Below are 23,736 nucleotides of genomic sequence, written 5' to 3'. Positions count from 1 at the left end.
CCACTAAATATGTAATCCACACATGTACAAACAAATGAGAGTGTGCAAGTGTATATGTCTTGTGAATACTGTGAAAGAAATGGGAATTGCTAGTATGCACATGATTTGTTTTCCTGCTGCAAAGTTGTTTCTGTGGCAAACACACACACTTGGCTGAAGAACCAGTCACAAGCTCACAGATTAGAATATTTATTGCAAAAAATTAAGAGCTTTTGCCCCTTAAAAAACATGATTTCATCAGAACCAAGTCACACAGTGTACATCACAAATTTAAACCCAACACCGTTAATTTTTGGTTAACAAAGAAGCTAATAAAAGAAGTTGCAAAAGCAAAGAATAGAGCATTGGAGGCACTCTACCTACTTCTGGAAAGTGACTCAGTAAGTGGCACAAAGAAACTATGTCAGGTTAGAAGGCTAAAACAGAAAGATAAAGAAGATAGTCAGGCACCCTTCATAAGGGATGCCAGCAACAACTTGCTCACCAGTCCATAGGACATTGAAGACAGATGGAAGGAGTATTTTCAGCACCTTCTGAATTAAGAAAACTTCACAAAAGCTGTTCTGCCACAGAAAAAACCTGCAATGAGAGAAGAAGAGGTGCCCACCCTAGAGGAAGTAAGAACAGTACTAAGGAAAATGAAGTCAGAGAAACCAGCAGACTCAGATGAGGTTACAGCAGATATGATAAATATGCTGGGTGCGATAGGGGAGAAATGGATACTGAGGGTGCTCATAGCAGTGTGGAGAGAAAGGCGTATTCGAGATGACTGGAGAATAAGCATATTCATGCCAGTCTACAAGAACAAAGGGGACATCCACAACTGTGGGCAGTACAGAGGCATCAAACCCCTATCACATTGCATGAAAGTTCTGGAGAGGGTGATTAATAAATGGATACGCAGAGAGGTAGAACGTAAGATGGGAGATGAGCAGTTTGGATTCAGATCTGGATGCAGCACAATTAACCCAATGTTTGCAGTGAGACAGTTACTTGAGAAAAAGGTAAAGATGAGGAGAGAGTCCAACTGGGCATTCCTATACATGGAGAAAGCATGGGACAAGTTCCCATGAAAGCTGATCTGGGCAGTACTGTTGTGGTTTGAAGTCCCAGAAACATTGGTAAACTTAGTGCAGGCTATGTACAAGGATCCAATGACTCAAGTACAAGTGGTGTTTGGTCTCACAGAGGGGTTCCCAGTGGAAGTGGGTGTACACCAGGATTCAGCTTTGAGCCCACTGCTGCTCATACTGGTGATGGACTACATTACCAAACAGGTCAGAAGGGACATATCAACAAAGTTACTGTATACAAACAATGTGCAAAAACTTCAGCAAAGGATAGGAGAATTGAATGCAAAACTAAAGGCACATGGGATGAAACTAAGCACAGATAAGACAGTAAACACCAAAAGGCAGTCCCCTTAACAATAAACAGTACCAGGAAACACAAAGTAAATATGAGTAAAATAGATAAACGTGCACTGAAACATGGCTTGGTACTCATTAAATATAGAGCTCAGCAACATAAAACCATCAAATATTTATTGTAAATGTAAGCACTTCCATGAAGTAGTTGCTTCATCAGGCAAATGCACTCCATAGTAACACACAATATATAGTCATTGACATTTCAAATAAACCACTCATAAGCATTGTCTAATTAGCAATCATTTTCTTAAAAACACACACATAAAAACATAAAATATGTACGAAACAAATTAATAATATTACTTTCTTCCCTGTTATTTCAACCTACGTTTCTTTAAAACTGGTTTTAATGACAAATAGTCATTCAAACCACTGCCTTGATGTGATCTCAGCTTAAGTATCCATTGTAGCTCGTAATCTTTAGTCATATTCAGTATGTCACCCATACGTTGATTAATATAAATCATATCTATTACCATAAAGTTAAAGCAGTCTGCATCACCTTCTACTAAAATATGTTTGGCTATGGCACTAAAATGCTTTCCCTTATGAATACGATATAAATGGTCCCTTATTCTTTCTCTAAATCATCTCTTAGTCTTCCCAACATAAAAAGCATGACATGAAACATAGCATGCTAAATAGACTAAATTCTTGCTATTACAATTTGCCTGTACATTAAATGCAACACTTTACCAGTCTCAGGATGTATGCATTTATTACTGGTATCAAGATATTCACAGTAGGCACATTTTGAGCATCTCATAGTGCCTATTCTATTGCTAGCTGTAGATCCTTCTCTGGTTTCATGTTTCTTAGGATAACACATTATTCTTTTTAAGGAAATATTGTTCTTGTAATAAAACCTAAGACATTCAACCACAATATTAACTAAACTTGGATAACTACTTAATATATTCCAATTTCTAAATATAATGTCCCTTAAAGCTGTTATCTCTGATCTATACACCAGTGAGACAAATAAATTATCATGTCTTGTTTTAGGGGTGTCATATGATATAACATTAGTTGAAAAATATGGTCTCCCTTTCCCTTCAACATAGATTTTATTAGTGGCATCAGCTATTTCTTTCGAGCTATACCCTCTATACTTAAATTTCTGACCTAGGTTCAAAATATCAGTCGAAAAATTATTATCCTTGACATCTAACCTAGAAGTACATAGAAACTGCCCATTAAGTATGTTAATAAAAACATGTGAAGGGTACATACTAGATCTGTGCAAAAGGGAGAATCTATGACAATCTTTCCTAAATAATTTAGTATAAAACTCTCCTTCATTGCTTCTATAAACTCTTACATCCAAAAATTCAATGGCCTCATAGAACTAACAGATGAGAAAGACAAAAAAGGGGACCTCTGTCCAATATACTCTAAAAATTGAGATAAGGTATCATAGTGTCCATTCCATAATATAAATATATCATCAACAAACCGATGATACATCTTAATGTTATTCATAAATCTAGATGGAAAGACCGCATTAGTCTCCCACTGTGCCATAACCATGTTGGCATAGCTATGGGCATAGCACATGCCCATAGCTATGCCAGCACACTGTAAGTAGTAACATTCATTAAATAAAAATATTATAGTCTAATACATATTTCATTAGGGAACCTAATAACTCTTTGAAATCAGAATTGTACATATGTGTCATCAAACAAGATGTCATCATAGTAATGCCATCATCTCGTAGGATAATGGTAAAAAGTGACTTAACATCAACTGTCACTAAATAACAATTAACATGTAATGGTGCTCTAATTATAAACTCATATAACTCTATACAAAATTGCTTAGTGTCAGTTAACACATATTCATATTTCTTCAAGGCTTCACTCAAAAAATTATTTAAATAAATAGAAGCAGGTTTAGTTACCCAACCAGTCCCTGCAACTGTAGAATGAAACGGAGGTTTGTAAAGATGTTTGTTTATCTTAGGTAGCCCTTGCAAACATTGGATCATAGGTGCTTCTCCCTTTAAATAATGAAAAACATCCTTAGTAATGTGCTCACAGTTAAAACAGTGAGATATAACATCATTATATTCTTGAATACACATATCAACTTCAGCATGAGTAATTTATAAGTTGTAGTATCACTCAACATACCCTCTACAGAATTGAAGTAAAACTCTGCATTCATCACAACAATGTATCTACCTGTATCAGCAGGGCAGATTACAATACTTCTGTCCTGCTTTAAATCGTTCAAAGCAGTATATTCTTTAGATCTCATACTATAAAACCTGCCATGCTTGTTGTTTGCATTATCAAATAAATAATATATTTATTTTTCACATACATGTAGGAAAGCCTCTACAAGCAGAATATTAGCGGGTGTAAAGACGCTAGGTTTTTAAAAATTCTGTGTGACATAATTCACATTATTTTTAGTATACATAGATTTTAAAGTCTCATTTCGACAAAATAAACATAAATCAATAATGCTCTGAAATAAATCACCTCTCTTAGATAGAATAAATGAAAGCCCTTTTGTAATACATCATTCTCAGTTAAAGTTCTATTAGAGATGTTCTGCACTAACTGTTCTTGTTCGTCAAGATGAATACAATGGGATTGAGCAAAACTAATTTGCAACAAACTGTTAATGAAGCCAGTGTGGTTGTCCAAAGGAAAACCATGGCAGCAAGGGTGGTTTTTCCACCTCTTCCCCAGCCAATTAAGAAAGACCACCCACTCGAGAGAGAACGTTCACACAGCAGGGGGATACTGAAGAGGAAGTACACCTCTACTGACAATGGCTAACCTATATTGAAAAAATGTGGACAAACCAGAACAGTTAATGTGGAACATCTCTAATAGAACTTTAACTTCAACTGAGAATGATGTATTACAGAAAGGACTTTCATTTATTCCATCCAAGAGAGGTGATTTATCTCAGAACGTTATTGATTTACGTTTATTTTGTCGAAATGTGACTTTAAAATGTATGTATAGTAAAAATAATGTGAATTATGTCGCACAGAATTTTAAAAGATTCACCTTGTAGATAATTTGATAATGTAAATAGTAAGCCTGGCAGGTTTTATAATATGGCATCTAAAGAACATACTGCTTTGAAAGATTAAAAGCTTGATGGAAGTATTGTAATCCACCCTGATGATAAGGGTGGATCTGTTGTTGTGATGAATGCAGATTTTTATTTCAGTTTTGTATAGGGTATATTGAGTGATACTGCAACTTATAAAGTTATTACTCATGCTGAAGTTGATATGTATATTCAGGAATATAATGATGTTATATCTCACTGTTTTAACTGTGAGCGCATTACTAAGGATGTTTTAAATTATTTAACAGTAGAAGCACTTCTGATCACATATTTGCAAGGGCTACCTAAGATACACAAACATCTTTACAAACCTCCCTTTCATCCTATAGTTGCAGGGACTGGTTGGGTTATTGAATTTGCTTCTCTTTATTTAGAGAATATTTTAAGTGAAGCCTTGAAGAAATATGAATACGTGCTAACTGACACTAAGCAATTTTTAGAGAGTTATATGAGTTTACAATTAAAGCACTATTACACGTTGATTATTATTTAGTGACAGTTGATGTTAAGTCACTTTTTACCATCATCACAAGAGATGATGGTATTGCTATTATAAAATCTTTTTTGACCACATATAATATGTATAATTATGATTTCATATAGTTATTAGGTTTCTTAATGAAATGTGTATTAGACTATATATTTTTTATTTAATGAATGTTACTATTTACAGTGTGCTGGCATAGCTATGGGCATGTCCTATGCCAATAGTTACGCCAACATGTTTGTGGCACAGTAGGAGACTAATGTGGTCTTTCCATCTAGATTTATGAATAATATCAAGATGTATTATCATTTTGTTGATGATATATTTATTTTATGGTACAGACACTATGATACCTTATCTCAATTTTTAGAGTATATTGAACAGAGCTCCTTTTTTGTCTTTCTCATCTGTTAGTTCCAATGAGGCCATTGATTTTTTTGGATGTAAGAGTTTATAGTGGCAATGAAGGACAGTTTTATACAAAATTATTTAGGAAAGATTGCCTTCGATTCTCCCTTTTGCACAGATCTAATATGCACCCTCCACTTGTTTTTCTTAACGTACTTAATGGGCATTTTCTACGTACTTCCAAGTTAGATGTCAAGGATAATGATTTTTCGACTGATATTTTGAATCTAGGTCAGAAATTTAAGTATAGAGAGTATAGGTCGAAATAAATATCTGATACCACTAATAAAATCTATGTTGAATATAAGGGGAAAGGGAGACCATATTATTCAACTAATGTTATATCATATGACACCCCTAAAACAAGACATGATAATTTATTTGTCCCACTGGTGTATAGCTCGGAGTCAACAGCTTTAAGGGACATTATATTCAGAAATTGGAATATATTAAGTAGTGATCCAAGTTTAGTTAATATTGTGGGCAAATCTCTTAGGTGTTATTGCAAGAACAATATTTCCTTAAAAAGAATATTGTGTTATCCTAAGAAACATGAAACTGGAGAATCATTTACAGCTAACAATAGAATAGGCACTATGATATGCTCAAAATGTGCCTACTGTGAATATCTTGATACCAGTAATAAATGCATACATCCTGAGACTGGTAAAGTGTTTAATTTAATGTACAGGCAAATTGTAATAACAAAAATTTAGTCCATTTAGCATGCTGTGTTTCATGCCATGCTTTTTATGTTGATAAGACTAACAGATGATTTAGAGAAAAAATAAGGGACCATTTTTTATTGTATTCATAAGGGATAGTGCTTTAGTGCCATAGCCAAACATATTTCAGCATAAGGTGATGCACACTGTTTTAAGTTTATGGTCATAGATATGATTAATATTAATCATCGTATGGGTGACATAGTGAATATGACTAAAGATCATAAGCTAGTGCAGGTATATCTTTTTTACACAGATAAGACAGTGGTAATGGCAGCAAACTGGGAAAATCAGAAGAAGCTGAGAATAGAGATAGAAAGAAGAGAGTGGAACAGGTAAACAGCTTCAGGTATATGGGATGGGTGGTTAAGGAAAACAAATGAAGAGGCCAAAGCTAGAATCAGAGGGGCTGCAGCCAACTAGCATAGAATGTCAGGTGTAGTCTATGACGGAAGAATGCTAAAGAAGCTGAAAAGTAAGGTGTACAAGACAGTGGTTTGACCAGCACTACTGTATGATACAGAAACCTGGGCAGTAAAGGCAGAACAGTTGAAGAAGCTAGAGATGATGGAAATGAAGTGCCTGAGAAGGGTGGTAGGATGCACATTGTGGGACAGACGAAGAAATGAGGACATAAGAGCAGAAGCCAAAGTAGCTCCAATAGCAAAAAAGATCAAAGAGTACAGATTATGGTGGTTTGGACACATGTGCAGAAAAGCGAAAACAAATCTGTTGAGGAAGATATGGGATAGACAGGAAGAAGGTAAGAGGAAGCGAGGATGTCCAGGAAAGATGTGGATGGATTGTGTGAAAGGAGATCTGTGACAGTCAGGCATGAATGTTGAAGAAGACAGGAATGTGGCACTGAATCGAGAGAGTTGGCAACAGTTAACATGATACCCCAACCCCATGTAGAAAAATGGGGTAAAAAGGGAGCTGATGATGATGACAATTAATTGCAACACCAGTCATCATAGACCAATTTGCATAACTATGAAATATGAAGCAGCATTATATAATAAAAAAGAAAGCAATGAAAAAAATCATCCTGATACATTCAAAAACTCAAAGTTTGCAAAAGTATAGTAAGTAGAGTAACCCCCAACAGAACACTAATAATAAATATTAAACCTAATGTTCCAGAGTACTCTGGGTGTAATATTTCTTATTAGTGTTCAATTAGGCGACAATCTACATATTATTATATGTGTGCATACTTTGAGTTTTTAAATCTGTGAAACATGAGATAAAATATTTATTATTAGTGTTCTGTTTGGAAGAATTCTCAGTCATTTTTATGGATTTTTTTTAATAAATGTAATAGTAAACATATATTTTCATTGTAGTAATTCATTGTATGTAATATAGGATGGTTCTAATTATCTTTTTCTTTTTTTCTCTTACCGAATCCCTTATCTCGCTTTTTTATTTTTATATGTTTGATCACACTGTTCTGATGTCATATTTTCTGTCAAATGAGAAAATGATTGCCGGTACAGGGAGGGAGGCCAACTAGTGCTTCCCAGCCTGCCACCCCTCTAATGGCAGCCACACAATGCCCTGCAGACCTGGGAGGCAACATGCAGTACTGCCATGGCAACACCTGCAGTATCTGGGCTCTCAACATCAGGTAGCATTAGCTGGTGCAGTGGTACCCTCTAGGTGTATTGGTGGAGGTGTGAAATTTGGCATCTGCTAGGAGCTGCCAGACATGGTGTGTGAGTTTCTACAATGTATCATTGGTGCATGCCTCAGCCTTATGGAGAACATGATTGTTGGTGTACTAAGAGAACCAAAACATCAAGCACTGCAACAGGAAGTTCTAAAGGGGAGTACTAAATTCTCAATGTGCCCATTATTTGACAAGCATGTGCCTATGATGCCCACTCAATATCTCAAATCATAGTGTCCCCCAATCATTTGTCCCTCACCATATCTGTCTCTGTCTTGTTTGTCCTGTTTGTCTGCACCCACTTCCTCACCTACCCTACTTACATGACCCTGACATACCTACATCCCTTACCCAACATTCCTCTCTTTTTGCAATAAAATAAAAAAAACTGGGAAACTGTCCCACAAAAAAATTTCATCCCATACACAACTCTCCACTTTGTGCATGTGTCTTATCGACATACTTTATTCAGTCCAATTGCTTATACAACATGATTGCATTGCTGTCACCCATCTGTGTTAAGGTGACACTCCCAGTTTATCCAAGTTTATATCCATGTTCGTATTTCACTGTTGAAGAAGTAGGTACTTATGGTTCTTTCCTAATTCCCTCCTGCACATTCCTATATTGCTTCCCTTTTGTTCTTCCCCCTGCTTGTCTTCCATTTCACTACTTTCCTATATACCCCATTTTCACACCTCAAATTTGGTCAAAAAATAGAATCACACACCACACACATGGCAGAAAAGCCCAATAATGAAGCCCTTTACATTTTGCCCTCTGAATTTGCTTGGAGTTTGGCATCATGCACCAATGCCGAGTGATGGTGAATGGCTTTTCATGACTTTTGGTATAGTACAGCAACTTCCGTGCAATCCTGATTAAACCTGTTCCACTAAAGAAACACACAGATGAAGCAGATTAAAGGTACTACTTTGAAACATTTACTCTACCATTTATTTAGACTGATGAATGTATAAAATGCAAATCCATATGTGTACTGTTGATGTAAATCAACTGACTGATGTCCATTTTCTATAATACTTCACTGTAGTCAGTGCCTCTCACATTTGCAGAAATGATCACATTTACTTATGTAAAGCCATCTTAACAACATATGTAAAAAATACATTTATTGGATTTAAACTGTCTGTCATTTGCACTCAAAATATAAGCTCACTGCTCTTACACCTGCTGTCACATGAAAAGCTAAGCAACAGGTGCATTTCCTACACTCAGTACTGTCCAAAGTGCTGACGGCTGTGCCTTGCCACTCAGCGTGTTTGCGCAAAAGAAGGTGAACCAATAGAAATATTACTATTTTCCCATTTCAGCAGACACCAGAGTTTATTCATCACTTAACTCCACACAAACAGGAAAGGCAATAGCAACAGTTCTTAATGTTATAAGAATTATGACAAATTTCCAATATTAACTACAGTATGAACACCAAAGTATCTGTCAGCTAGTTCTACCATAGTATATATGCATAACTACTTCTCCAGTTCATGCTGTCTTTCAATGTGAATCTTGCATGTCATACTAAACCAAAAAAGAAAGATACAGTTCCAAGACCACAAACTAAAAGGGCACATTGCTGGAAATGAACCAGTTCAGTTCCAAACCATTAAAAACACAGGTTTAATCCTGGAACAAGATCTCAGTACAATCCAATAAGTGTATAACAGCTTTCATTTTAAGACTTTTAAAACTTCATCAGATACAATGTATAAGAAGTTTGAAACCATTTAAATAAACTTGATGGATCATGTGACTTTTTCAAAATCTTAAAATTTAAATTTTAAAGTGACATTCTCCCTATTAAACATGTCCCTTATAAATATATATATATATATATATATATATATATATATATATAACCATTAATTTTCTACATCAGTAATTCATACTTATTATGATATTTTAAAAAACCCATTCATAAATTTCATAAATACCTTTCATACATATGAACTGTTTTTCATTTGATAATCTACTATACATTTTATTAAAAATTTTATTAAAAACATTTTATTTAAATTTAATATTTCATCTTTCCCAAGCTTTTAATTGCAGGATGGGTGCAATGCTGACATGGTCATTTAATCCTGGATGTCTATATACTTCTAGTTGTAGTTGCCATTTTAATTCATGTTGCTCCAGAATAACTGTCCAAGGCCCCCCTTTTTTTCCTTTCTCCACTCTAAGATGCTAAATGTAAAATTGTGTTCAGGCTGTTCATTTAAATGTCTAAACAATGCGTTCATGGTTCTTTGCTTTTTAATTTCATATAAATATTCATGAATTTGATTGCAGAGCTTCCGCTCCATTTTTCCCCGCATAAAGTCCTTCACATCCCTGACATTTTGCAACGTAAATTATTCCTATAGTGTTGCAATTATATTTACCTTTTATGTTTAGTTCCCTTCCCTTTATACTAATATGGGTACCCTCGAATATATATTTGCAATAATTGCATCTACCACATTCTATCATCCTATTTGAATAGCTTGTAATTTTCCTTTTTGCTTCAACCATATTTTTTATGTTGCAGCCCCTTCTATAAATAATAATTGGTGCTTCACCAATGTCATTAATTATATTTGAGTGTTCATGCAGCACTTTCCAATTCTTATTCATAATCCATTTTATGTTACCATTAGCTTTGTTAAAAGTTGTGATAAAGGCACTATTATATCTTTTGTTGTTAATAGGGTCACCATTAATACTAATAGTTGCCTCATTTTGTGAGTTCCTTATCAAAATAGGTTAATAAAATCCTGTATTTTTTTTAGTTGTAACTTCTAGAGTTAGCTCAGTTATTAGTCCTGATGGATATCCTCTCCTGATTAGCATCCATGTTAGGGCATCCACCTCCTTATAATAATCTTCATCTAAGGTGTTCATTCTGGCCGCCCTTACCAGTTGGCCTTTTGCCACTGCCCTTTTCTGTTTAAAGGAGTGGCAACTAGAAAAGTGAAGTAACATGTTGTAATAGGTGGGTTTTCTGTATATACTAGCCACATATTCACCCAAGTCATAGATTTTCCTAAGCATAACATCTAAAAATGGCATCTCGATTTTGTCATATTGACATGTAAATTTAAGGAACTCTGTTCTTTCATTAATATATTGTAAAAAGTTTTGTAATGTAGTCTCATCATTCCCCCATATGAGGATGATATCATCCAAATAGCGTAAAGTTTGATGTTTTCTACATGAAAACTATTATGTACAAACCTCCGTTCCCACTCCAACATGACTACATTTGCCAAAAATGACCCGACCGGAGAGCCCATAGCAACTCCTTCTTTTTGTTTGTAAATTTCTTCTTCAAAACATATATAATTGTTGGTGAGAAATATTTCTGAAAATTCTAGAACATTACTGACTATTGTTTGATCCAAGCTTTTGTTCTCCATGTACTCCCTAGTCCAGTCTAAAGCTGTTTAGTGTGCGATGATAGTATATAAATCTTTTACATCAATTGTAGTCATGATATCTTCCTTCTCAAATATAATAGTATGCATTTTTGACAAAAAGTCCCAAGAATCCCTACATAAGTGTTGTTCTTGTGTTAGATAATGCTTATACTTGATGTCAATATACTGAGCACATGGAACCGTAATGGAGCTTCTACTACCCACTATCGGTCTCATAGGTGGACTAATAACTGACTTGTGGATTTTGGGCACTCCAAAAATTGTAGGTTTTCTGGGTGATATCACATTTAAATATTTAAACTCATCCATGTCTATTCTTTTCTCTATAAACATGTCTCTAATTTAATATGTTAATCTCATATATGCACTATTTAATTCTGATCTACTACTTCTTTCAAATGTTTCACCTTGTAACATCATTCTCACCTGTCACCTTATAAACCAACAGATATATAGATCCAGGCATTGAGATTTTGCAGATTTTGCAGATCTTACATTAGTAATAATATAGCACTATGTACTTAAATTTTATAATATTTTTACAACAATGTTCAATAATTCATTAATATGATAATATTACAATGTAATTATGTATCAATGTTCGAATTATGTTTTTTGAACATTTATACACACATTAAACCATTGTTCTCCCTTGTTGAATGTATTATGGTTGAATATGTAGTAATATTGTGTATAAGATATCCTTATTAATGTTTTTAAGGAATTTTTAAGGAATTTTTAACGAATTTTCAGAGTTTTGAGAATTATTTATTTATGGGCATACGGTATTCTATATTATGCAACCAATATTTTACAATTGCATATATCTATAGTTTGATATTAACATTAATATTTTTATATGTATTTTAAATATTGGATACACACCTATTTAGTCAACATATATATATATAAATATTTATTTGTGTTTAAAAAATATGTTGGGGTTTTTGGAGGGTAGCGTATGTACGGAACATGTCTATTCGTTAAGTGCATTTGTTTTGCATTTATCAATTTTTTATGTATACATATATATACTTTATGCACAGTTGAGTTGTCATCTGAAATATCATGTAAGGCATGTGAGCTAGTATAGATGGATGACATTAGTAGGAAATGATGCATGTTAGTTGCGGTCTCCATTTGCTGCATTAACAAGTAGCTGTTCCTTTAAAAATTTCAAAACTGTTCAAACATTTGTTTGGCGCGGTTTTTGTAACCGCTGACTTTGCAGCATAAAAGCTCCCTATTTCTTAGTGTTTATCAGTTCTGAAGAAGACTGGCTGTTGGATCCAGTCGAAAGCGCTTAACTTTTTGTATTTCCATGTGGAATGTATTGCAAGCTACCTTTTCCTTGTGTGGATTTCATTGAATAAATACAATTTTTCGTGAGAAGATTCGACCTGTTCATTACAAGTTACTTTGCAACCTGTCCTGACGAGCAGCGTACTCTCCACGCTCCACCTTGCAGCGTTTTCTTTGGTAAAGTAGTCATTCTCATGTTGTTCTTATATATATATATATATATATATATATATATATATATATGTTCTTATCTATGTCTTGCTTCATAACTACAATGCCCCCGCCCTTATAAGGGTTTCATAACCTGTAATAGGTTCATAGGTAAGTACTAGGCTATCTGCCCGAGGGCATCTATAAGCCTAGCCAGAATGTGTTGGCTTTTGCCACCCCCTTTGATTAGTTCCCTGTGCCTCGATCCAGCAGAGCCATTAGTTCCCTGTGCCTCAGTCCAGCAGAGCCACTGCAGTGATCCCAGGGGTAAATATTCTGTTTCCCATTAACTTGTCAAGATTTCTCTTGAAGAGTGTTAGTGAGGGTCTCTGCCTAATGTAGATTGGAATCCTTTTCCAAAGCATGGGGAGTCTCTGGGACAGGAATCTGTCCCTCCAGCATGTCCTATTTATCGTTGTGGTGAAGTTTAGATCCCTAGAGCGTGTGGCTCTTGGGAATTTGTTTTTTTTTTTTTTTCAGGTGGAGCATGTCCATCAATTCTGGGTTGGACATGGCTTTGTATATCAGGCAGTGATCACCTCTGAGTAAGCAGTATGCAACCGAGTACAGCTGGAGTTTCTTCAGTCAGGCTGCATAGGGCATATGGTTGAGGCCAGTAATCCTCTTGGTGAGGTACTTCTGTGGTCTTTCCAGCTGTTGCAGGTGTCTTGTAAGGTACATCCCAAATGGGTCGTTGTACTCTATGATGGGTCTGGATGAGTGATGAGTAGAGGGGCACAATAACCTCTTTTGTTCTATATGCGAACCCTTTTGTGATTAGATGGACCACATAGAAGGATTTTCTAACCACCTTGGCAATATGATTATCAAAGGAGAGATTACTATCTACTTGGGTCCCCAAATCCCTTATTACATTTTCTGTATTTAGGGAACTAACACGTATGTTATAGTTCGCGGGTACTTTGTTTTTTCCAAAGGGGATGACTATGCACTTTTTGGCATTTAGCTTGAGGCCATGATTTTGACACCAGGTGTCCATCTCAGTGAGACCCTTCTGGAGGATGTCTGTATTAGCTGGGGAGTCAATTATGGCCTCCAGTTTGCATTTGTCTGCAAACTTGGTCAGCCATAGTTCTCCTGTGCTTGTCTGTACCTCTGAGAAGTATATACCAAACAGGAGGGGTCCCAGGACTGAGCCCTTGGGGACGCCACTTGTAACTGGTTTAGAGTCGGACCTGGAGCCTGCAACTCTAACCGTGTGGGTTCTATCAGTGAGCCAACTGGCAACCCATCTCGTGAAATAGGGGTTTATGTTCAGGCTGGTGAGCTTGTCTATAATACCAGAATGGGGAATGGTGTTGAAAGCCTTAGGTAGGCTATGTGGACCTCCTTTCCCTCATCTCAAGCCTTGGTAACTGTCTCAAAGATATCCACCAGGTTTAGGAGGCATGATCTGCCCATAACAAAGCCAAACTGGGTAGGGTCCAATGTTTGAAGGTTCCCAATGTCTCTGTTAATGAATTCCATGATGATGTGCTCCATAGCCTTGCAGACCAGGCTAGTCAGGCTTATAGGGCGATAGTTCCCAGGGTCCGTTATGGCTCCACCTTTGTGGAGTGGGATAACTGTTGCTGTGTACCACTCCATGGGTACGTAGCCTGTAGAGAGGCTGAGTTTGAACAGTGTGTTTAGGTGAGGGGTTAGTTCATTTTGGAGCTTGTGTAAGACACAGCCTGGGACACCATCTGGTCCCATTGAAGCTGTATTTTTGGCTTTGGATAGGGCTGTTTTAACCTGCATGTCAGTGATTGCCGGGGCACTACATTCTTCTGGTATGGTTATGGGCCCTTTAGGGGGTGAGAGGGGGTGAAGTTTGCACTAAACCTGTCTGCCATAATGTTGGCAATATCAGTCAGTTCAGTGTATTTTGTGCCATTCTGCACTAACTCAGAGCAGATCTGAGAGTTTCCACTTAGGTTCTTGACATAGCTAAAGAACGCTTTGTGGTTATCTTTGGAGTCCTTGGCAATTTTCTTTCGAAGCTAGCCTTGGATGATTTTATGAGGGATCATAGTTTCTTGCTGATACTGATCAGGGATGTCTTTCCTTCTTGGGATTTTACTCTTTTCTGCACTAGTTCCCTCCTATTTTATAGCTTGTTTATGGCAGGGGTCCATCAGACTGCTTTCCTTTTCTTGGTGGAGTGAGTTTTGATTTTGCTTGGGATAGCACGATCCATGCATTCTTGCAGGTGCTCATAGCGTGCCTTTGTAAGGTATTCAGTAGCTTGGACAGCGTTGTCCTTTAGCATGGGGGCTGTGAACCTTTCCACCTCGGTCTTAAGTAATGTGAAGTTTACTTTTGAAAAGTTTTTCATGGTGGTTTTCTTGATTGGGGATGGGGGCGGAATGTGGATATCCAGAGTGATTAGTCTATAGTCTGATCTAACCAGTGAGGGTTTGACCTCCGGTGTAGAACACCGGTCGCCCATGTTGGTGATGACCAGGTCCAATATGTTGTCACCTCTGGTGGGGGCATTCAAGTTTATAAATTCTTGGAAGTGTTGGGCAAGGGAGTTAGTACTTGAGTAGTTCTCCCAGTTAATGTTTGGGTAATTGAAATCACCCAATACTAGGGTGTTTGGTAGGACCTTCATATTTTCCAGTGTCTCTAAAAATGCGGAATGGGGGTCCTTGGTCATGGTGGGTGATCTGTAGCAAGCTACAATTTGAATTGCAGTTTTGCCCGTTGTTAGTTGCACATGGATGATCTCTGAGGCATTGTGCTGTGCCACTATCCTGGAGGTGTGGGTATCCCTGATGAATATGGATACACCCCCATCTTTTGTGTTTCGGTTCGGCTTGTGTGGCTGAAACGTATGGTATGAGTTATAGCCTGGTAGTGCTGGGGTGTTCTCTGGAGCCTTAAACCAGGTTTCTGTTACTGCACACATATCGATGTTCTCCATACTAAGGAGTGCCTCGAGTGCATGCATTTTGAGGTTTAGACTTCTGACATTGAGTAGCATTACCCTCAGTTTTTGGTTACTTGTGCTATTTACGGTGGTGGGTTTGTCTTTTGTGCCTTGCCTAAAAAAGGCATAATGAGGATGGAAAAAGCCTTGGCCAGTATTCAAAGGCCTAAGGGTGACAGGTGCAAGCCATCTCTTGTGAAGCAATGTGGCTTATCGAGCATGTCATCCCAGGTGGACAGATACTGGATTCCCTTTGAATGACACCAGAAACTTAGCCAATTGTTGAAATTGATATTTTTTTCTTTATACTGTGGCATAATTCTTGGTGAGGGCAGGATGCTACTCAGGGTCAGGGTCATACCGGCCTGGGCTAAGTGATCAGAGAGCTCTTCCATGTCTCTTTTCATATAGTCCAGGGAGGTACGTCTCAGGTCATTCACACTAACATGGACAATGACAGAGTCATATTTGTACTTGTTCTGGAGTGACCTGAGTGCTTGTGTTATGTGGTGCATCCTGACGCCTGACAGGCAGCTAACTGTAACCTTCTCCTTGTCCAGCCTAGTTAGTGGTATATCAGTGTGCCTCACTATAGAGTCGCCTATTACTAGTGTGTTGATTATGTTATTTTGCCTTAAGGGCTGTGATTGCATGGCAGACTGATTATGTGAAGTATGTGTTTCATGGTTTGTGATGGGGTGTGGAAGTTGCTTGAGTGTCTGCTTTAGAGGTCTCTGTTGCTTTTGCAGATTTTTATTTAGAGCCTCCGAGTATGTTTTTGTGTATTTATGTGTGTTATTTGCCGGTGTTGGTTTAGTAGGTCTATGTGAGACTGGTGTTGTGTTGCAAGTATTTTCCTTCTCCTCTTGACTGCCAGTTCCAGTTTTGGGTTGAGAGAGCTTTGCCTCCAGTTTGGCTGTAAAATTGCATCTCTCGCATGTATTAGTGTTGGGTGATAGGAGGAGAGGGTTGTCTGTGTACATGAGGCAGTTGTAACATTGTCTCAAAATGCCCAGATTCACCAGTTGGACTGAAGAGTACACCTGAAACTGCCCTTTGGACATGCCTGAATAGGTAAAGTGAGCTGTTTTACTGATTAGCTGGTAGGGACGAATAGAGAGCCTTGTCCTTCTGGACAGTATAGGGGGTCTAGTTCTAGGGTTAATTAGTGCTTACTATGAGTTTTGAGCAAGTGCTGGGCTGCTAAATGAATGGTTTGAGTGCTTAAGTTGAAAGTTTGTCTAGTTCCAAGGGAAAAATTGAAGAGCAGATTTCGTGAACCAGGAATAGTTTAACCCTAGCTAACCGGCACTGCCCTGCACCCAAAACCCCGCAAATGCAGTTTTTATAGCAGGGAAATGAAAGAGATGGTAGTTTATTGGCCATTTTGGTCTAATTTCTAACTTCTGGGCTGCAGCAAACAAGGCACACAAATTTCAGAAAGAAACAGATCAAATAAGCAGGCACAAAAAGCCTTTAACCAGAAATTCCCAGCTCAGAAGGGCAGAATCTAACCTCTCCTCCCACAAGAGTGCAGACTACAAACCTTCTTAATGTAAAATAACTGGCCTGAAGCCAAAGTGCTTAAACCAGAAATAATGTGCTTTTAGAATAACAGACACTGAGCCTTCAATCAGCAATTCCCAACCCTGAAAGATGTAAGCTACCTGTCCTGCCACAACAATGCAGTCCACAAATCTTATTAATGTAAAACAACTGGTTTGAAGCCCAAGTGCTTAATCCAAAAGGCTTAGAATAACAGTTACAGTTTAATCAGGTTACTACCAAGCAGTAATAACTGCAGCAGAATAATACAACTGAGTACTTTTAAGAAGAAGCAAAAGCAAAATAAAGTAATTGATTAAAGTGTATGAAGTCCATAATTTCTTCTCCTATGTCATTACTATCATTTTTCTTTCTTTTTTGTTATTCCCATAGTGTGCCTGTAAATCAATTTCACACATTTTTTCAAACATATTTAAGGTGGGGTGCACATTCAATAAAATTTATAGTAGATTATCAAATGAAAAACAGTTGATTATATGTATGAAAGGTATTTATGAAATGTATATTAATGGGTTTTTTAAAATAGTATAATAAGTATGAATTACTCATATAGAAAATTAATGGCTAGTATATATATTTATAAGGGACGTGTTGAATAGGGAGAATGTCACTTTAAAATTTAAATTGTATGATTTTGAAAAAGTCACATGATCCATCAAGTTTATTTAAATGGTTTCAAACTTCTTATACATTGTATCTGATGAAGTTTTAAAAGTCTTAAAATGAAGGTGGTTATACGCTTATTGGATTGTATTGAGATTTTGTTCAAGGATTAAACCTGTGTTTTAATGGTTTGGAACTGAACTGGTTCATTTCCAGGAACGTGCACTTTTAATTTTTGAATCTTGCATGTGCAAACACTTTGCCTTCGATTGCACAAATCAGTTTCCCAGTGATGTGCTATGTAAAGAGGTGACTGGCATTTATTACTATGTTTATTGTCCAGTTAGTCTTCATCCAATTAATATTCATGTAAAAACACAACCAAAGGTAATGGGCTTGTTAGTGACTGAACACATATTTACTCAGATTCGTTTGTGCCCTGCACCCATGCACTTGAAAAATGGATATGTCAGTAATAGTTCCTGAATGTAAGCTACACTACAAAAATAAATAGCACAACTGCATTTTTACATCAGCTAAAGCTTTATACTGACAATAGACATTGAGATTGTCTTATACACGTCTTAATTTGGACTTCAGTTCATCACAAATATGAATGCACATACATCCACAGTTGCAGCCATGCTGATTAGAAAATATGTGTGGGTCTGTGTGTGACTGTAAGTGTGTAATGTACACAATATATTTAGAAACAAGTGCATATGTCTCAGTTCTGCAACATACATTCCTGACAGCTTCTTGCATCTACTTTGAGAAGCTGTCTTTTAAAGTATGTCTGCACATTGGAACCAAAACAGAAAATCCAAAGTCCACATTTTGTACACCACTCTCATAACATGATATGTTACCTACATCGTATAATAATGATGCTATCATCTATAAAGACTGGCATGACAAAGAAAAAAGCATACTTTAGGGATGGGGCAAATATTAATGACTGTTCTGCAGATGGGAACAAAAAAGTTAGATGGAAATTAACTTACCACAACAGCTACATTGTGTGTTTGTCTGTATATATATGTAAGTGTGTGTCTGTGCATGGTCAGAAAATCATGAGCCTTAATCCTACTGTCAGCAATCAAGTGTTACGGTGATGATGTCATCCACTATAAAGCATCCAGCAACAGTTCCAAAGCCCTACTTGTGCTGTGGTACTTGCATTAAGTACTGTGTTCTCTAGGTTGTATAACTAATTAAGTTGGGGATCTAATCTTACTGCAGTCAACTGGTGTATGTGCATAGTCAGAAGAGCATGAGTCTATATTTTACTGTCAGTAAACCAGTCCCATAGAGGATAAAAGTTTTAACAGTTGTACATATATTCACAGCCATTTCATACAGGTCTCCCAACGTCTTCTCCTAAATATACAGTGATAATGTCATCTGATATAAAGTGTCCATTAGCAGTTTAAAATTCATACCTGTGCTGGGGTCCTTGTATTAAGTACTGTGTTCTCTAGCTTGTGTAACTGGTTAGGCAGGAGTTCTAATCTCACTGCAGTCAACTCGTGTGTCGGTGTAGTCATAAAAACACCACTCTGCAGCCTACTGTCAGTAATCAAGTTTCATGGAGAATAATAGTTTCTAGAGTCATACATACTTGCACAGCCATTTCATACACCCCCAACATCTTCTCCCAAACATAAACTGCTGATGTCATCAGCTATAAAGTATTGTCTGACATTATGAATGCCAGACTTGTGCTGTGGCACTTGCATTAAATAGTCCCTTCTGTAATTAGTTAGGTAGGGGTTCCAGTCTCACTGCAGCCAGTGTGTGTGTGTGTGTGTGTGTGTGTGTGTGTGTGTGTGTGTGTGTGTGTGTGTGTGTGTGTGTGTGTGTGTGTTTAGTTAGTTCACATTCTGGAAATCATTTTATAACAACATCTGAAAAACTCATACTACCATCCTCATTTTACCAGACATTGATGATATCATCAGCTATAAAGTAATGTCTAATATTATGGAAGCCAAACTTGTGCTGTAGTGCTTGCATTAAGCAGTATCTTCTGTGAATAGTTAGATAGGGGTTCTACGCTCACTGTAGTCAGTGTGTTTGTGTTCAGTTTCTTACATTCTTGAGATCATTGTAGAACAGCATGTGAGACTCTCCTACTACCATCTTCTTCTCACTAGACCCTGCTGATGTCATCAACAGTAAAGTGTTGTCAGATACTATAAAAGCTAGACTTGTGCTGTGGTGCATGGGTTAAATGCTGTGCTCTGTAGACAGGTAGGAGTTCTACTTTCACTACAGTCAATTGGTGTTTGTGTGGGTTCATTCTATAATCAGTATGGTGAACATTTTAGAATGGCATGTGAGTCCACAGCATTGTCAGACACTCCTCCAAGCATCTTCTTGTTAACATATACTGATAATCTCATCCTTTATAAACTGCACTCTGACACTATTTATGTCAAACTTGTGCAGTGGCACTAACATTAAGTACTGTGTTCTCCAACTTATGTAACTAGATAGGTAGGGAGTTCTAATCTGACAGCAGTCATCCTAAGTGTGTGTTCATTCAAATAATATTTTTGAGACAATTTTACATTGAGATGTGACGCCACATCTATGCCAGATACTCCTTATATCATCTTCTTCTCAGCATACAATAATGCTGTCATCCTCTATAAAGTGCACCGTGACAGTGTTAAAATTAGACATATGTTGTGGTGCTAGTCTTACTTTGTATGGAATCTAGCTTCTATACCTACACAGGTGCAATGTCCAAATCAGATCCATTCATCTACTGTGTATGTGTGGTTGGTAGTACATTACAGTCATTGTATGAACTTTTTAATCTCTTCATTTAACTACCACTTAGGTGAACCTTTAACATAGCCCTATGAATCCAACATCCTCTTTTTCCCTCTGGCCACAAAACATCCATCCTGCATGGGATGGGAGGATGTCCTCATCTCAAAAATGCATACACACACATCATGAAGCAGAGTCCTTCACTGAGCCTCTGCAAGTTATCTACAGACCACTGGCTGTGTGATTGCTAATTCTGTCATGGGGCAATGCACATGCCACATATAGGCAGAAGCACTATGTAATGTAATCAAACAAATATACACATACGTGCATAGACGTACTATATTCCATCATACAGCTATATTGATTTTAGTTTAAATGGTATAGTAATGGCTAAGATTTTATGTGATGTTGGCTGTTAGCCTAGTAATGCCCTATGACCATATGAACATGTCAATGTTGCTTTCATCTACATGTGCAATGTTGAAGTGTGGATGTATGGTAGCCTTGCAAGAAAGTATTACAAAATGTGATGTGAGGTAATGCATTGATGGCCACTGTTGCCATTTAATTACATGTTCCTTACATAGCAGCTGTCGTAATATGCCTCCTGAGAACTGTTGACATGGGATGATACTATGTATATTGCTGGCTGAATAAGACATGTCTTTTTTGTAGTGGAGCATATTGACATTCTCTGCAGTTCTCATTCAACCATCACAGTGACACTTGCATTATGGCACAGGTGTGCATGCAATACTTACCATCATTAAATGATCTGTGACATACATCAGTATGACATCATACTGATTACATGGGCACATAAGTATTGTTTCATCCATGTGTTGTAATGATGTTATAAGCACAAACATATCACAAGATTTGATTCAATTGCAACCCTGCAGAATTAATTGTATGTGCAATTGTGTTGCTGTTTTCAAGGATTATTGAGGTGGTCCCCTATCACCATTTGTATCAGTACCTTTTCTGCATGAGCCGCATCCAAATCATTTGTAGTGTGCCCCATGTATGTTATCAGGCCGCTCACACACAGATTTCCAAGCAGTGTTATCACCACTATGATGACTGATGTGTAGGAAGAGGGGAACCTTGGAAATCTACATCCAAGAAGCTAGGGCTGGTCAGACCCCACAGTTATGTAAGTATGCTTGGCAGTACTTTCAAAATATACATTCTGAATCTGTGCAAAACTGGTATGCATAATGGTTTGCTTATCTTTCAACAACTGCAGAAGAGAGGGCTCTCAATGTCCAGTCCCACACAGGGCACCTGGCCAGGATGAGGTGAGAGTGTATAAGTATGGAAACATCAAAGTAATAACTTAATGCATAATGTAATTTTATAATAAATTATTTACAGAGTTTGCAATCTTAACAGTCAGGTATAACATACCTGGGACATCTAATATGTTTAGTAATGTGTCACTGCCAACAAGAAATGATAAATCAAGTTAAAGCAAGTAAACATGCAGTACTGGGTATTATAGCTTGCAAACATCAGTTCATGTTGGGGTCAACCCAGATTAAGAGTCACTGTTCTGGTATATTCAATGTCTGAAATATGCTATAAGTTGCAATCAATTAATGGATAGGGTATATGGGTTATCTATTAAAAGTGTTACACAGCTATCCATGGTCTACATGCCAGACTTGAAGCAACATTAATCAGTAAATTTTAAAGGGTGATGGTGCTTTGATATGTAATGTTTTCAAATAAACAGTGTTCAGCATTCCTGTATTCACTGCATGTGTGTTCTAAGCTGACACCAGTTAATTGTTAAATGCAAATGAATAAAGACTGCCAAAATACTGTCTGAAATAACTGTAGTGCAATACCCAGTGAAGGTCCAAGTCTGTGTTCTGCCCAATTTGTCTGAAATAATGCTGTATAATTCACCCAGTCAAGAACCATATGGGTAAGGTAGCTGAAGTCCTGGGCAGCTGCCCATCTGTCTAAATGCCAGATTTTAAGGAACATTGACAATAAAGTTTAAAACATGATTGTGCTTTGATAACTAAGATTGTCAAATAACTGCATTTGTCCTGTATTCACTGCATGTTTTTCTAATCTGACACCAGTCAACTGTTAAATGTAAATGAATAAAGACTGCAGAAAAAACAAACTGTCTGAAATAAAAATAGTGCAATACACAATAAGGTTCAAGCCTGTGTGCTGGACATTTTTTCTGGAATAATGCTGTATATCCCATTTAGTTAAGGAACAAGGTGTATGGGTAAGGTAGTTGAAGTCCTGGGCAGCTATCCATGTGTATAAATGACAGATTTTAAGGAACATTATCAACAGAGTTTAAAACATGATTATGCACTGATATGTAATCTTTTCAAATAAGTGTGCATTATTCCTGTATTTACTGCAAATGTGTTCTAAACTGACATCAGTCAACTGTTAAATGAAATGCACATTTTCCTGTAGTCACAGCTTGTGGGTTCTAATCTCATGGCAGCCAACTAATACATGAACGGCTGTACTCACAACTGAAATTGTACATATGCAGTGAATACAGGAATGCTGAACACTTTTTATTTGAAAACATTACATATCAAAGCACCGTCACCCTTTAAAATGTATTGATTAATGTTGTTTCAAGTCTGGCATTTAGACCATGGATAATTGTGTTAGCACTTCTAATAGATAAATCATATACCCTGTACATTAATTGAGTCCAACCTACAGCATATTTAGTGTACAGAAACATACCACTAATCTGTCATGATTTTTCAGAATGTAATGACTAGTGTCCCATATATGTCTGGGACCTTGAGTAGTCGATACATTACATTACTTGGAATTCAATTTATTGGCAAATCCATTATCAGAATGCTTTGCTACTAATGTATGAGCATACTATGTACAAATGTTCCCTGTAGTAGTGCCTCCATACCACCATGTGTTAGAGCTTGGCCCACACTGTCCCATGCTAATAAGCTGAAAGCTATGTACATGCATCATCATTTTTTCAATAGTGGCACTTGATGCATTCACAACTGAAATTGTACATATATAGAAGTATGTAGTGGTAGTCTGTGTAGTAATATTACC

This window comes from Protopterus annectens, chromosome 11.part0, assembly GCF_019279795.1.
Source record: "Protopterus annectens isolate FY-2018-M chromosome 11.part0, PAN1.0, whole genome shotgun sequence".
Classification (NCBI taxonomy): Eukaryota; Metazoa; Chordata; order Ceratodontiformes; family Protopteridae; genus Protopterus; species Protopterus annectens.
This window is presented reverse-complemented; position numbering follows the sequence as displayed.